At 35.5% G+C, this 8,397-nt stretch overlaps 1 pseudogene; it reads right to left on the reverse strand.

Moving 5' to 3' along the window:
• Positions 1 to 756: 756 nt before the first annotated feature.
• LOC140982708 (photosystem II stability/assembly factor HCF136, chloroplastic-like) lies at positions 757 to 5,597 on the reverse strand (annotated as a pseudogene).
• Positions 5,598 to 8,397: the final 2,800 nt, after the last annotated feature.

Consider the following 8,397-nt stretch of genomic DNA (forward strand, 5'->3'; position numbering starts at 1 on the left):
TTAACAAAGGGGGTGATTTCTTATATTTTAAACAATCTCAACCTTAAAAGAGTTGTGTAGCCTGTTTTCTATCATCAATAAATAAAGGTCAAGTGCAGAAACTCGAATCCAAGTATTGGTGTGTTGAGAGCCAGAAGTTGCATGCTCGAATGAGAAATATTGTGTGTTTGTGTGGGTAGCAATTATCCTATTGATCCATACAACTTCAATGCGCCAAAGCGATAGCAACATGGTGTTCAGATAGTTGATAAATCCATTATGTTTGATATAATGGGATCATTCCGAAATCCAAAATTTGATGGATGGAGAAAATGAAAGTCATCAATCATTACACCTTATGTTAGAAGTCGGAACTATATAACCTAACCGAGTATGGCTTTATGTCACTTGAAGCCATTACACTTCCAAGTAATAAACATCTTTTATATCAGGAAAATGCTAACATAAACATACAAAAAATACTCAGCAGGTGCAACCTAGATTTGAATTACATGTAAGTAGTAAGCCGTACAAAGTCTGAAAACAATAAGCCATTATAGCAGAAACTAGAATGTATGAATTGTTACAGGACATTTACAGTGTAAAAAAAAAAAAAGTGTTTGAGGCCTCTGTTCTGGAGTGCACCAATTGCTAATGAGTGGCACACGACAAATGAGCACATATCGCACATTCGGCATTATATTACAAAACTGGTATCACCTTTTCAAAATCTGCACGTATATTAGCGTATTTGGTAAAGGTGTCGGAGAAAATACGGACAGAAAAATATTATACCAATTTGGCAAAATTCTGCATGTCATTTTACAGCTTCAGCAGAAATGCTTATTCTTGTTGCCTAACCAATGGAATTGAAAACAAGGACAGTACATTTACTTAACCTTATGCAGGCCATTACTCGTCCTAGATATTTTATCAAAACTCCATCACTCTCGAGCACAAAGCCTTGTTTGTCATTGATAAACCTGCATCATCATTCAAAAGATTAATGTCTGGTAATGTTGATCCCATTCAAGATAACATCTATCTTCGAAGTGCTTTGGATTTGCAGCATAGTCTCTATCCCTCTAGCAAAATCCAGCTGACAAATATCTTAGAAGTGCTTTGGATTTGCAACATAGTCTCTCTTCCTCTAGCAAATTCCAGCTGACAAAACGAGAACTTCCCAAAAAAAATATTTTCCTCAATCCCAATAGCTCATGCCCTCAGTAACAGGTATTTAAAATAATATGCTAATAAGGAAATGAAAGTACTCAAAACTTTATTAGCAGTTCATAAGCATGCTCGTACAATGAGGAAGAATCAAGCTCACTTTACGGAATATAGATTGGCAGCAATGTTGTCGGCAGCTTTGTCATGGGTCCATGTCTTCCAGCTGTTTGTAGTTTTTAAAAGAACTCCACTACCACCACCAGCCCATGCTTCATCCTATGAATTACATCAGCCAATTGATGATCAGTATCAGATGCTTGTAGTTTATTCGCCATCATTTCTTGTTTAACAAAAATGTATGTTGATTAGTATTCCTTATAATAATGTAATTACTGATCAGTGGTTTTTTCCTATCCGGACAGTTAAGGAAAAAAACAGACCATGTGTACCTGTGAGCGGTATCCAACATCGAGAATCCCAAATCCACGGCTTTGTACTTGAACTTCCTCAAAATCCTCCGTTATCTAAAAATGTGGAAGATGCCAAGTTTTGAAACAATAAAGGCGAAATTTAATTGAAACCGAATGCTAACTGAAGGCAACAGTTAGCGAAAAAATCAAAGTAAACAAGGGAAGAATTTAGCAGACAGTGTAAATGCATGATACATGTATGATGCTTCCAGAAAGAGGAATTGAGCCACACCTGTACCCTTACTTAGGTATAGTCCGCCACCATGTACAAGAAGCCAAAGCCCACCATCAGCTCTCCAGCCAATGTTCTGGATTCTTCTAGCAACAGCCCTGTTGTGTGGTTTCCAGAATGCCTACGATCAAGCATTGACCTTAAGATTTTTCCAATCTTTTCGAGTATATTTCACATTAAAACTTACTAGAAAATTGGTTTCATAAATTTACTTACTCAGGGACCAACAAAGTAAAAATATTATCTTGGAAATGAAAGTTTAAACCCAAACTGATTCTACAAATCACTGATCAATCAAATCAGAGTCTACAGAATGATTATAGAAAGACAGAAATTTCACCTGACCAGGTTCCCATGTCAAACAGAAGTTACCACGACTTGAAACAGCAACATAGTTTCCTTCAGGTGAGCGATTCACATTGCTGAAAGTGCCTGTATAGTAAGCTTGCACCACTTATACCACTGGATACAGTTCTGAAATAGCATTAAGAATGTCGAAGTAATTGTTATGTTCAGAACTCAAAGGACAGGCAGAGGAGCTTGAGTTACTAATATTAGTACAACCTTTCATGAAACAGGATTTGGTTACAAAGAAATACATTTTACGTTTTTGCAGCAGTGAAGCAAACATTGATCATAAAAACTTTTCACTTCATTATTCAAAAATCAGAATTCTCTTGCATTTTTTACTCAAAGAACATACACAAAAAGTGTTATGGTCCCAGCTTTTAGATTTCGTGATGGAGGTGATTTTTGAGGTTCGTTAGAGAGAACTTCTCGATCTCTTGGTTTTGAGACTCGTTGAGAGAGCACCTCAGATCTTGTAACACAAGACTATGAATAATTTTCTTGATAAGTTTATTATTAAAATCACTTATAACAGAGTATAATGATTCAAATAAAGAAAAACAAATTGTAACATAAATAAAAGATCCCCTTAACTATGGAATGACCCTATAATTCAAAAGATAAGATAAAAGCAAATCCTATTTCTAAATAAAGGTGATAGCAGCATAACTCATTGGGCTTGAACTTTCCATCTTGTTGTGGTGATAGCACAAGGCTCATGATAAAAAGATTGCCATCACAACGGAAAAATATTAAAGAAATATACCTCAAAGTAGGACATGAGAACAGTTTTAAGAGGGTGAAGAGAAAGAGACTTTACATGGTAATAGAACATTAGTGAACATTAACGATGTAAAGAATGAGAGAGCCCAGCCTCAATAAAAGTATATTATGTCTAATCAGTTTGGTAAACTCCATGCCTCCATAACAAATAAGTTAGGATTTGAGGAAGTTTTCGGTAACAGTTTTAAGAACAAATTTTATTGTGCTTTACCGTTTTTCCATAATGCAAATAAACTAGATTCATTTTCTCAAAAAATTGTACAAGAGATACCAACAAGACATAAGGACACTGAGGATATTCAACTATTCAGAGTAGCCGAACCGTATCCTGGACAACAGCCTTCCAGTTGTATCCTCCATTTGATGTTACATATATCGCACCTTGATCAGTTATCATTTCTGAACTCTTTTCTCCAGTTGCTTCTATATACACCTGCAATTACCAAAACAATTATTACTGGACAGCTTTCATGGTGTGGAATATAATTCTTATCTGCATATAATTTTTATAATATCAAATTTTACATAAAACAAAAGAAAATTTAATCATGGAGGCTAACTATGCCATGTTCATCAAATTCACAAATGACAGGAATTTATTAATATAATTCCCCTCTAGATAATTCAAGTAAAACAAACTGATTTCCTTAGACAAAATAATATATTACTGAAAATTATAAATGAAGGAAAAGCAAACCAAATTCTGTTATTGATTCCTTACAAAATTGATAGAATACCAACTAAGGATAAATATAAAAGGAAGAGGCCAGATGGGACTCCCCAACAATTAAAAGACCATCAACAAAGTATAGTATGAAAGTGGTGATAGATTAAGCAGACAAGAGGACCCGGTGTTTTGTTTTTCTCGGATAACTGTCAAACTTTAACTGAAAATAAAACTAAAGCAAGCACTTTATAAAACTGGAGATAGATTAAGCAGACAAGAGTACTCAAGGGATTCTTTTTCTTGGAATACAATGAAACTTTAATTGAGGATAAAACCAAACTAAGAACACCGTAAAGAACATCAATCCATATACATATTTTCTTCCCAGAAAGGCTACAATTCATTTAATGTCATAGCCATCTTGAAGACGAGGTTTCAGTCATATTTGTGTGAGTTGCATGTGAACCTGTGTTCTCTGGAGTTGTATTTACCCAGCTTTGCATCAATATTCCCAACACGACATTTGTTCCCTGGATGGATGATACTCCCATAAACGGCCATCTCAATATTGTCAAGTTCTTCATTACTGAACCTAATGTTACAAGAGTAACCTTTCAGTAATATTTGATCAAAGCCATTCTTGTTGGACTTCAACCTATTTTCCCTGGTTTGAAGAATTTGACAATTCTCAATCACAGATTCACCACCACTGGAGAATGGGATGATGTGATCATACTCATAGCAGAGACAGCCCAGACAGGTATGAAGACCTTTACAAACAATATTTCCAACTGCATCCATTCGCCATCTATCAGGATCTCGACCAGGGACCACCTTCGCTTTATCCCAGCACATTTTCTTAGTCTCGGAGTCAAAGAATCTAGGTCTCTCCACCTTGTCTCTGATTGTACCACCTCCATGATGAAACTGAATTGAGGAAAGTTATGTCATCTCTCTCTTACTCTGAGTGTGTGCATTTTCTTCTTTCAAATTTTCATTTCTTTCGTCTGTGTCAGAAGTTACAGCACGTGCATTGAAAGAAGAACAAAGATATGTTTGGTAGAAAAATGAAGCTATAGACGTGCACATAACGAGGGCCCATTAAAAGCTTAAAGTAGAAAAACAAATTTGATGTTTCTTCGGAAATTGTACATTCTGATATGAATCATATTCCATGAAAAGCTCAGAGCTAATACTGAAATAATGAGTACCCAAGTCAACTAATGAAATCACTTGGAATAAGTAGCAAAGGAAAAGTAAGAAGATTTATGGTTAACCATATCTCCAGGAAGTTGAGCACTTAAGGGTATGCGTTTCCATGTCTCTCCAGCATCATCAGTATACAGCAAAATAGCTGGCTTGCCAACAATCCAACCTTCCTTGCCTTTGAAGCTGATGGAGTTAAATCTATAGTTGAAATTCTCATCTTCGGCAGAGGGAATGGAACGTGAAGCCCAAGTGTTTCCTCCATCTTTTGTCTCTAAAATTGTTTGCCTAGTCCCCAATAGGAAGCCTGCCAAATCAACCAATCCAATGAAAAAATCAAGCAAAACGTAAAATTCAAATTCAATCCAATTTCTAACAAATCACATGAAAGAAAAAAGGGAACCGTGAGAAGGGTCGTCGGGGACAAAAGCAATGTCGAGGAGGACAACGCCGGGATCAATGGGGAGGTAAACCCTTTCCCAGGCGGAGAGCGCGTCTTCCGTCTCCGCAGACAACGCCCTGTTCACTAGTGGATATAGCGTGACTGAAGCAGCGTTGAGGGCTATCAACTGGCGGCGGGTGATGGAGCTACTCTGCTGGGGAGTGTGGGAGTCATTGTCAGAGGCGGAGACAGCAGGAAGATAGCGCCCGCGAGTACGACGGGGATGGCATAATGTGGTGATGGAGGGATAATTAGAGAGCGTCGCCATTGTTTGCTGCTATCTTCTTCTTCTTGGCTTTGTTACAGCAGGAAAATTGAGAGTTTTAAATATTAAACTCGTTGAGTTTATAAAAAAAAAATTAAATTAAATATGATGGGAATATCCATAATGAGTTTATAGGAGTGTCAATTAATTAAAGTTTTTAATTGATTTTGAAATATTAATTAATTAAACTAGTTGTATTAGTCAAATTAATTAATTAAGTTCATTAGTATTTTATTTAATCGTGGAGCCATATACCTATAATTAAGAAAATTAGGTTAAGGACTCATGTGTTGGAACGTTTCATGTTCACAATCTTATTTTGATGTTAACAAAATTTGTTATTATGTTTCTAACATATTTACTCAAGTGTGAAGTTATTAACACAAGAAGCAAACTGAAACTGAATTATACACAAACTGAATTTCTGGCAAGTTTTGGTTTTTTGATGATATCTCTCAGCTGGATGATTCAAATGATAATCCGCCAACTTGAATTATCAGAAAACGCAATTTGAAACAAGTCGTATGTCACGTCAGTTGGGCAAAATCGGATGTTATCAAGGTCTAACTGATCGCAGAATTACCAAACTCATTGCACGAAAACATCAATCAGTTGGGTATGAGTAGTTGCGGTATTTTTGTCATATCTCTCAGCTCGTTTATTCAAATAAAGCGATTCAGTATGCGTTGAAAATATAAGATGATGATCTACAAATCATCTTCAGAAGTAAAAGTTTGAATCGAAGCCTAAGATGCTGATAAATGGCGATGAAATTACTGATTCTACACAAACTGAAATCAGCTAGACCAACTGAACTGAACTGAACCTGCTGCTGACCAACTGAAATGAACTGAACTGAACTGAACCAGCTGCTGACCAACTGAACTGAACGATTAGATGAGTTGACCAGAGTTGACCATTTGACCAGTTTAAGCTCAGAAAAATTTCAACAAGGCGAACTTGACCGTTGCAATTTCATAAACAGTACAGAAACTTTCCAAACGGTCATATTCTTGTATCTAACGTATATATCATAATTTGGGATCTATAAATACAACATCTTGAAGATCAAACAAGAGCTTTTGGAGATGATTCAAAGCATGGGCAGTTAGCATGAAAAAATCAGCTAGTTGAGAGCACAAGTCCTTGTATGATGATACATTTGAGATGTACACTGTAAATGATAAATTCCTCATACACAATCACTCACACATATACAAGAGAGTTGAACTTCAAGTATTAGTTGAGTGAATCTTCACAAAAAGACGTAAAACAATGTGTTTGTAGTCTTTGCATACGAGACATTAAACAACATGCTGATTGTGAGGTGTGCTAGGAGTTCTAGTTGGGTGTTATCCTTCTGGAGTGGATTTGTACAATGTGTTGTATAAATCAAAGTCTTCTAGTGGATCATTCTCAAAGGGAAGAAGGGGTGACATAGGAGCATTTGAAGTCTTCGAACATCCATAAATAAATTCGTATCTATTTATTTATTGCATTTACTTATGCATTATTGAAGTATTTTATGTGTTCTTCAAATATCAAAATATTGCATAAAAAAAGTTTGATAAAATACTTCAACGAAAATATTTTTTACTCATTCAACTTTCATTTATTTTAAATGCTTTACAAAATGTTTAATCGGTTAATAAGAATGATTATTTCGAGTATCTTCCGTTTGGTTTGAAAACCAAATTCGATTCAATTCATCGGTGTTCAATATTTCAAGAACCGAGCTACTGTAGCTCAACGATAATCCCCCTAATCGATTCCATCATCATGTTTTTAAAAAGAAACAAACCCTAGCTCAACGATGATCTCCATAAGCGGATGCTTGAGTTGATTTGATTACGAAGTTTGTTACTTCAGTGAAACGCGTACTACTTAAAATACTACTGAAATTTTTTTTTAAAAGCTATGACCAAAAATATACACACTCATAAACATATAAATAAGTTAATCATGCGTTTTAAAAATCATCGAATCGAAAAATGACTGCAGTTACACAAAATCTTAAAATGTGATATCATCGAGGAGTTACTATTTAAAAATGAACACCGTCGAGTATCTAAAATCCTGACAATCACTAAAGCATAAACAAAAATTATAAACATGTGAAACTAATGTTTAAAACCCTTGACTCTTAATCGTATTATGTGGAAGAAATGCAAGGTCCTATAGTTATCAAGTACACCCCCAGCTTCGCCTACTCAGTCTTCAGTGCCTCAAGTCTCCACATCATCAATCACACCTGCATCAATCACACCTAGTGAATCTAAAGATTCAACACACCTGAACCGTAATAAAAATTACATATACATATCATTCAACAGTGAAAAGTACTGTAATTAAAATAAGTTTCATGATCATTAAAAACATGAACTTAAACATAACATGAACATATTCAAATCATGTCCCATCATATCATCATATACGTATTCATTTTCTTTTATTGAATTCGGATCATTAGTTATAACTTTCGTATCAGCTCTATGTCGATGGATCTCTATCTACGTATAACCGCGGTACCCGGCGCGGGGACATCAGCGACAGTTTTAACCGTCCACTAAGCCTTGGCCTTACATGTTCGTGTTCGTATCAGTCACAACCAACTCACCTCCTTCAAAACATATCATCGTATCCATCACTTGTAAAATCTATGCATATACATACATTTTCTTAAACCAAGCAAGCAATGTATTATCCAGCATTAACATAAAAGTCCATGTTTCATATCAACATATACATTTTAAATATGCAGTATCGCTTGTCAGGGCATTGCCAGGACTGCTGACTTGGTCCACATAAACTTATCAAACTCCTTAATCATACTTA

The sequence above is a fragment of the Primulina huaijiensis genome, chromosome 8 (genome assembly GCF_012295235.1).
Source record: "Primulina huaijiensis isolate GDHJ02 chromosome 8, ASM1229523v2, whole genome shotgun sequence".
Classification (NCBI taxonomy): Eukaryota; Viridiplantae; Streptophyta; class Magnoliopsida; order Lamiales; family Gesneriaceae; genus Primulina; species Primulina huaijiensis.